Source organism: Periplaneta americana, chromosome 13 (assembly GCF_040183065.1).
Source record: "Periplaneta americana isolate PAMFEO1 chromosome 13, P.americana_PAMFEO1_priV1, whole genome shotgun sequence".
In the NCBI taxonomy this organism is placed as follows: Eukaryota; Metazoa; Arthropoda; class Insecta; order Blattodea; family Blattidae; genus Periplaneta; species Periplaneta americana.
In genome coordinates, this window is record NC_091129.1 from 142424190 (window position 1) to 142433570 (window position 9381).

The following is a 9381-nucleotide window of genomic DNA, read 5'->3' on the forward strand; positions in this document are numbered from 1 at the left end:
AGAAATTGCTGAAAATGTCCTTCCTTTCGCTCAAGGCACCACTAAACATGTCCTTAGTTCACACCTGTGGAGTAACGGTTAGCGCGTCTGACCGCGAAAACAAGTGCCCGGGTTCGAATTCTGATCGAGGCAAGTTACCTGGTTGAGGTTCTTTTCCGCAGTTTTCCCTCAACCCAATACGAGTAAATGCTGGGTAACTTTCGGTGCTGGACCCCGGACTCATTCCACCGGCATTATCACCTTCATTTCATTCAGACGCTAAATAACCTGAGATGTTGATACAGCGTCGTAAAATAACCCAATTAAAATCATGTCGTTCTATGTTACTGTGTTATCGAATCTTACTTTAAGATGCCTATTTGGTGCGCTTGCTATTTTTACGTTAATGTATATTTAATTTCTTATACATTTCAAAAGTCTTTAATATGACTAAAAATCAGTTCAGTAGCTAAGGAGGAGATGTATTTAGAAGTGCAGCACAGAGAAAATCGTTGCACGAAATTCATATTTTCGGTATCAAAGATGACTAAAAGTTATTTTAGGCTGTATTTCGTACTAGCCGTACCCGTGCGCTCCGCTGCACCTGTTAGAAATAAATATACAGTCATTACATAATTAAAATAGGACGTTTGATCCAGGGAACAACTTTTACAACAGCGCAAGATAATCTGCTTCGCTCATTACCCAATTTTTTTTGCATTGCATTTATTGCATATATATTTTATGTATTTTAACACGATTCAATTGAGCATAGTTAAAATTTGAATTATAAAATAATGGATTACTAAGCTAACGTACTATTACTGCATACTAAATCAATACACTCTCGTTCTTCGTTAATTCTCTGAGATTAAAATGAGTGTACATAAATATTATTTTAAGAAATACAGAAAACGAATGTACAAAATAGCCTATCAAATTTTCTGTGCATAAGAAGCTATTTTAATCTTACCTGTCCTCGATTTACTCAGACATTACTGTAGTAACATTATAGCATTATGTCCATCTAGAGAAACTACACTTTCCAATGGTGAAATAATGATTAATTATACAAATCGATTAATTTAGCTTCTGATATTACTTCATATAAACACAGAAACATTCTCTGTAGGCTATGTTTAATAGCTTTCGATTGTTGATGTCCAAGGCCCCTTATAGACGAAGTAATTTGTTCTTAATTCATTGCACCGTCTTAGATGGCGTTATTTTAATTTTAAAACTCATTTATCTCATTAAATATCAGTCCTATCAAAATTTTGTAAAGAATAAAACTTATCGGAAATCATTGTTAATATTTCGATGTGTTTAATTCAGGCCCCTTATAACCCCCCCCCTTTATATAAAGTATTTTGAATGCCATATGGCCTAAAATATAAGTTACAACGAACTTAATTTATATTCAAATTTTCATATAAATCGGCGCAGCCATTATCGCGTGAAAAGGTAACAAACATCCAGACAGACAGACAGACAGACAGACAGACATACAAACAAAAATTTCAAAAACGCGATTTTCGGTTTCAGGATGGTTAATTATACATGTTAAAACCAATTATTTTTGGGAAAATCGAAAATTACCAGAAAAATTTTAGCTACAGATTTATTATTAGTATAGATGATGTCGATATAAAGACAGAATAAAAGTATTTGCCGGGTAATGAATTTTAGCTATACATCAACTTTGGGAAATATAATTGATTCTACTGGTAATACAGTTAATCATAAAAACAAGACCTAGACATAACCTCACTTGCAATTCACGATGCTCATCTGTTACACCCACAGCGCCTTCTTCTTTTCTGTTGCAGATGTTGAATTTATAGTTTAATATAATTCTTCGGAACAGCGATCCATCATCGAACCAGCAACTTTTCTGCCATTGATCAGGATACTATAGAAGCTCCGCTTCTTTGTTTCATTCTTTTGTTTTCTTTCACTTTTCTCCCTCAACCCTCCCTTCATCTTATTTATTTTTACCATCCTTTTTTTGTCGATGTTTTAACCCTCAGGCGATTTTTTTAGAGAGCTTCACCTTTGATGCTTCGCATCAAAAGATGTGAAATCTGTGGAGGCTTAAAATCACAACATTGTGTTCCAAGCCCCCGTATTCTTTTGATTCCAATTTCACTGCCAGCATCTAGAGAAAACGCAGCCCACAGAGTAAACACGGCGAGAATGTGTTTCTTTGCCCAAACAACTGAAAATAGGGATTGCAATCCTGCAACAGATATACGAAAAAAATCTTATCGTCATAAGTAATAAGTAAGGACCGGATTTTTTAGGTTTTTAAAAATACCAATTTAGCTTTTTGGAATAGGTGAAATAGGTTTTATTTCCATCCTATGAAAGGGATCGCAAAGTCTGCCAGATCGTTAAAAATGTATCCTTAAGTTATTCTTAAAAAATAAATATATATTTATTAAGACAACATGGACAACGAAACTGATCTTTTCAAGAACAAAACTATTTATCAACATTTAAAAGCTTCGAAATTTTTGTTCCTTCCCCTTTAAGGGGAGAGGACGATATTTTTTGGTGAAAAATTAGTAAATTTTCAAAAATAAATTCTTTAGAATAATCTGTGATATATGTGGAATGCATTGCATAACATTTTATGGGTATTTATGTCCTTAGCGGATGTTGAGATGCCATTTTTAAACTTCCCGTGATTTTTAAATCACACATCCCCTTTTATTGTTGTTTTCGGTAAATTAAATTAAAAAAAAATCTTTAAAATACTCATTGATATGTGTGGAATGCATTGCATAACATTTTGTGGGTATTTGTGCCCTTATCGGATGCTGAGACGCCATTTTTGAACATCCTGTGCTACGGATTCTTAAATCACACGCCCCCTTTATCGTTGTTTCCGGTAACTTCATTTTTTTGCTACATTGCCAGACAAAAATTCATATAATTTCTGAACTATTAAAGATACATGCATGAAATTTTTTAACACACATTCTTTAGATTATTAGGAAACTTTCCTCTGTAACATAATTTTGTTAATTGATTTCATTTTTAAAATATGTCCGTTTGTTTGCGAAAAAGGAAATAAAAAATGCGTTATTAAATTTTAATTGTTTATTTTACAAACGTAGGAACTAATATCAAAATTCTGTTACAGGCAGTTTGTACAGCATGGTTTTGCGAGTACATTGCAAAAAACTGTTTGAATCTATCTTTAAAAATTGTTAAGATATATCGGTTTCAGTAAAATCCTGCCTCGGGTATATTTTTTCAAATCTGGACCCCCATTTTTTTTTTCAAATATTTATATTTGGTTGAGTTGCTACAGCTATGAACTCTCTACATACAAAAAAGTAATATTTTACAACAAATAGGAAAAAAAGTTTAAAAAAATACCATCCTCTCCCCTTAACATTATTAGTAGTTTGAATAAATCATTGTAACAAGTAACATTTTATCTCAATATAATTTGCCTTGATATAACTCCATAAATTTCAATTTTCAACAGATAAAAGGTACAGTACACACACAACTTTTGAATTAAATTTGTTCGAACTTGATTTTTTTAATTGGGTTATTTTACGACGCTGCATCGACATCTAGGTTATTTAGCGTCTGGATGATATGAAGGTGATAATGCCGGTGAAATGAGTCCGGGGTCCAACACCGAAAGTTACCCAGCATTTGCTCGTATTGGGTTGAGGGAAAACCCTGGAAAAAACCTCAACCAGGTAACTTGTCCCGGCCGGGATTCGAACCCGGGCCACCTGGTTTCGCGGCCAGACGCGCTGACCGTTACTCCACAGGTGTGGACTCGAACTTGATCAAGAATTATTTTCACAAGTAACAAAGAAACAAAGACGACAACATTATATACTAGTACTGTTCCTGGTTGCAATGTATGACCAAATACTTTTAAAGATTCTCGAGTGAGAAGTTTTTTATATTGTTTCTCAAAATAATACATTTGAAGGACGAAATGGTTCTTTTGACAGCACATGGCATCAAAGGTGCAAATTTCATCGCTGTCACTGTAGCAGGTACCCACGGTAACTGACAATTAAAGCTTCCCCCCCCCCCTAGAGAATGGAGCACACATTTTTCATTTTTTCAAACCCTGGATTCCTCTGCAATACTTTCTTCAGTTTTAATGTGACGGCTTCACCCACGGGTCTTGGTTCTTGTTTCTATAGAAGCAAGCCAATGACACCAATTGCATCTTTCAGTTGTAGCAACGAAGATTCCAAATACTCAATATATTTTGGAAGGTTACTGAAATATGCCTTGAGGAAAACAAGGGAGCCATAGATGTTTTCACTGCTAAGTACAGATTTTGCCTTAGGAATTGAGGCAGCCTCCTCCACGTCGAGAGTGTTCTTTCCTCTCTCTCTCTCTCTCTCCCTCCCTCTCTCTCTGTCTCTCTCGAAATGTATTGATATTTCTCTAAAAATATCGATATATAACGCACTAATTACAGGATAACACTTATCAACAATGATCTAGGGGTTTTTTTAGGTACTAAGGTTCAATTTAGTTTTTTTTTTAGGTTCAACAGAATTCACATAGGACATCAAAAAAATGAAATAGACTGGGTAGTTCAATAGGACAGAGCAACAGTTTCCTAAATTGTAAGTTGTGGGTTCGAATCCTCCCCGGTCACAAAAAAAATGGTCCCAGCTGGATTTGAACCAGCGATTCCCTGATTATGAGTCAAGTGCTCTAACCAACTGAGCTATGAGACCTAAAAATAAATACAACTCCTACAACCATGATTCGGAACAGTATTGAAGAAATTAGGAGTTCAGAAGCAAGGAAAAAAAATAGGTAAAAACCTACAAATCCGGTCCCTAGTGATAAGGTTTGATCAATTTTTTTGTAGGTTATTTTACGACGCTTTATCAACAGCTTTGGTTATTTAGCGTCTGAATGAGATGAAGGTGATAATGCCGGTGAAATGAGTCCGAGGTCCAACACCGAAAGTTACCCAGCATTTGCTCATATTGGGTTGAGGGAAAACCCCGGAAAAAACCTCAACCAGGTAACTTGTCCCGACCGGGAATCGAACCCGGGCCACCTGGTTTCGCGGCTAGACGTGCTAACCGTTACTCCACAGGCGTGGACCTGGTTTGATCAATATGTGAGCCGTTCAGAGCAGAAGTAGTGTAAGTCAAAATGGGTAATGAGGGTTAAAGTAAACATTCTGTAAAATACAGCGCAAAGCAGCAATTCATATTCAATTTATTTAAACTATTAGTAGTCAGTGGATGGCAAGAAGGTCATATTAATTACTACTTTGCGCTATATTTACAGAATTTTTACTTTAAACCTCATTACCCAATTTTGACTTGCACCACTTTTGCTCTGAACGGCTCATGTACTGAATAAGAGGGACTAATAGATGAGAACATTACGGAACAACATGAAGGATACTGGAAAATAAAAACCTTCAAATTTAGACAATAAAATTTTAACTTGTGACGTCAGTATGAAAACAAATATGTACAATAATAAAATAAGTAACGTCCTGCAAATTAATTAATTAATGGAATTTTTGGAGTAAAGTGTGAAACCCACGTTGTTGATTAGAGCTGAAGGGAATAAAGCTACAAAAACTTATTGAGCATTTCATGTAATAGTTGTTTTTGTGTATTAAATTATTTTAAAATGGTTTATACCCTTCATGAGAGAACATAAAAAGAATCCTTATTGATTAAATTTAGGAAATTACACAAAATAAGCTGTGTTTTCATCCTACAATCAACTGATAATAACAAAAATACAGGTTGCCAGGCGACGATAAAAAACAAAAGATGCGAAAACGAATGAGGTATATAAGTAATTGAATGCTCTTTCATATTTAAGTATACAAATATACTTATTTCATTGGAAATTTCAAAGTGGGGGTGGCTGGGGGTAAAGGCTGGTTTACAATAAACCGGGAACGAGAAGGAAAATGGAAACGAGAAGCAGAGGACATGAATATGAACATTTTTGATTCACAATAAACCGAGTACGTAGACGACTATGCATATCGATATGTAAAGTCGATATTACGCTTTCCGATGTTATTTGTGTATAATTGATCAACGGCGTTCTCTCACGAGTACAAGACAGCCAACATAAACACAGGTTAACCAACTTCGAAATTTCAACTGAAACATTTCATTAGGTACGGTACTATAAATATACCCATGCATCTTTATTATTACAACCTATTTTAAATCTACCATAACGTAAAATAATTAGAGAAGAAACATTTGTAATAGAACAAAAATGAACACAACAGTAGTTATTGAATTGAAGCGTGAATATGTAGTGTGTAATACAACCAATACAGTAATAAAATATGATTCACTTACGATCGGTGTTCAAAGATGCAGCTATTGAAAGCCACGTATTCTCCTTCATTTTCTCATCTTTATACGAGACGCGCCGCTTATCGTAAACGTGAGGATTTTCCTCAACACTCAATATTAGAATCTCATCAAATAAAACTTGCTCCATGATGCACAGCACAGAACAAAATAATGCATAGGTTATGTCACAGTCTTCTTGCTACAAAATATATGACGACAAAATAGCGTTCAGATGGCAATAGAATGAATCTAGTGGGCTGTGATCGGAAACGTGAACGCCAAAGTTCAAACTTGGCCAATTCTCCGTTCCCGATCCTGGGCACCGGCAAGCTTTTCGTTAATTGTGAATGCTCACATTTAAATGTACACATTTTAACTATTTTACAGTTTTCGTTTTCGTTCCGATTCTCGTTTCCGGTTTATTGCGAACCAGCCTTAAGAGGTGAAATCTAAAATGCAATTAAACCTGGTTTCAAACTTCCCCCTCAATATCTAAATTGACGTCTTTTTTTGTTTAAATTGAATTCAATTGAAATAATTAGTTATTTAGACTGGGAAGTTTTGAAATGAAAGCTCTGTGTATTAAAATACAGGCTACGTTATTCTTGTATTTTCAAAGATGGCTCTGCTTAAATAGTTAAATTAAAAAAAAATAGGCATATGTAGAATCTGCGATTTGCGATGATGAACCCAAAAGAATCGCGTCGGTATCTTTAATTAAAGCTTTGCATTTAATATCACGTGCGTAGAACAGTAGGCTCGTGTGCTCTGTAAAAGTCCTTAGGTATCGTTTCGCAGAATTTTCAAAATGTATGTGGATAAATAATTTTCTTTACGTGCCGTGAACTCAGTTTCAGATATGAAATTTCACCTCTCAGGGCGAGTCGTGACACTTGTATATTGGAATCTATTATTCCACATTTTGTTTCTGGCATGAAACTCTATCGATCCTACAGACACGTTCAGTGCCTGACATTTTATTAAACACATGTGTAATGGAACATGTCTCACCAAGTTGTTTAGAAAAAGATCTTGTATGTCACCATCTCAGCTACCGATACTTCAATTCATGAGGTGACAACGACGAAGTCTATTTTATCACCACCACCACCATCATCATCATCATCATCATCCTCATCATCATCGTCGTTGTCGTCGTCGTCGTAATTTATTTCCTTGACATTACCATCCATCTTTGTAATAATAATAAACTTTCCGTGAAGCGCCCCGGTACTACACGGGTGATCCGTTTAGGTATGGATAAAATAAAAAAAAACCCGTAAAGCATTTACTACTGAACTTTATTTCTTGAAACTTTGTGCATAAAACACTGGCCTCAGAGCTCAACATGACCCTCATTGCGCACCTTGCACAACTCATAACGGTGACGCAATTCAGTCCATGTCCGTTGTGTGATTTGTTGAAAAGCTTGAGCAATTTTTACTCTCAGATCATCAATGTTCCTGGGTTTCTGTGAATAGACAATGTCTTTAACAAAACCCCACACGAAGAAGTCAGGAGGGGTTAGATCTGGGGAGTTTGGGGACCAAGCCAAGAGATAGCTGCTTCTCGTACTGGGTTTCGCCTGCGACCTCCTGCATGTTTTTTAACACAGAACCTGTTTCTACAAATGTTCGATACTACAACGTTATGGAATCGTATTTAGGTAGGCCTATCTTACGCACACCATACAAACGTCGAAATTCCCTTTGAACTCTTTTACCACTCTCAAATTTAGCATACCAAAGAACACATTGTGCCCGCTGTTGATTTGTAGTAGCCATTTTAATCATCTATGATTTTCATTTGTCCTTTCAGATTATGCATTGTTGATTGTCATACAGGGTGTTTCCGGGCTAGTGTTACAAAATTTCAGGGATGATGGGGAAGGGCACATGTATCAATTTGAGATAAGGAACCATGGTCCGGAAATAACTGAGTCGAAAGTTATAAGCAAAAATAGTTGTGGAATTGTAATTTCGCATCACGTGTCCTCTTTCCCTTAACCTTTGGAATAGTCGTGGAAAGATGGTATGGGCCGAATGTCTCCTACGTGGGTACTTGTACCCGATACAATCTGTGAACTTGTCTGCTGTTCCCATTGGCTCATCCGTATTCGAAAATCAGGTCTGCTTATTCCGCTCTCGTGTACACCTCCATTTCACTAGGACTAATCGACTGGACTGCAACTTGTACACATACACTGCTCTCTACAGACGTGCATGCCAGGACCGACCATGTCCGTTACACATTACGCCATCTGCATTGCTTTAGTATAGTTTCCCGTCCCCGCCCCTCAGACAGTACACTGAATTAAATATTGTAAGTATGCAACGTAAAAAACGTCAGATGAATACAGTATGTGTAAGATGTACAGATAAATACACATAAATAAGGTGTACAGAGGAATAAAATTATTTCATTTCCACACAACTAGGTTGCTTGTAACTTTCGACTCAGTCATTTCCGGACCAGGGTTTCTTATCTCAAATTGATACATGTGCCCTTTCCCATCATCCCTGAAAGCTTGTAACATTAGCCCGGAAACACCCTGTATATATGAAACTCCCATCTTTTAATCATAATATAACCAGCAAGAAATTTTTCCTACTCTCTTAATAGCTTTATAATAATACATTAATATTATCCGTACTCAAACGGATCAGAGGGTTTTTTATTTACGACTACACTCATGCCCATGACTGCTTTATCAAGCACAAGTGTCATAGAATCTGCTAAGATCGAACCCTGTACCATCGAAGGGAATCCTTCAGCTCACTTGAGCTGTAACTAGCCCACTGTTGCTGAATATGTGCTGTAGTTGAAAGCGCCGTAAAAATAAAACACTGAAAGGTAATTTGTAAAGGAGCGAATGAAATAAAAGCACCGTGAGAGACAACACTGATGGTTTCTTTTTTTTTCCTCCTCCCTCCATTCAGATTGAAATTTTCTAATTTGAAAGTACAATATTGTCGGAAATTCGAAATACACGAAGTGATGTAATTTTCAACGCTCGTCTCTTGAGGAATGGCTTCGTAAACAATAAATATAAAGC

General features: G+C 36.1%; 1 non-coding gene across 1 annotated transcript; it reads right to left on the reverse strand.

The window, feature by feature from the left end:
• Positions 1-4638: 4638 nt before the first annotated feature.
• Positions 4639-4712, reverse strand: TRNAM-CAU (transfer RNA methionine (anticodon CAU)). Its single transcript has one exon. It is a non-coding gene; the product is annotated as a tRNA-Met (tRNA).
• Positions 4713-9381: the final 4669 nt, after the last annotated feature.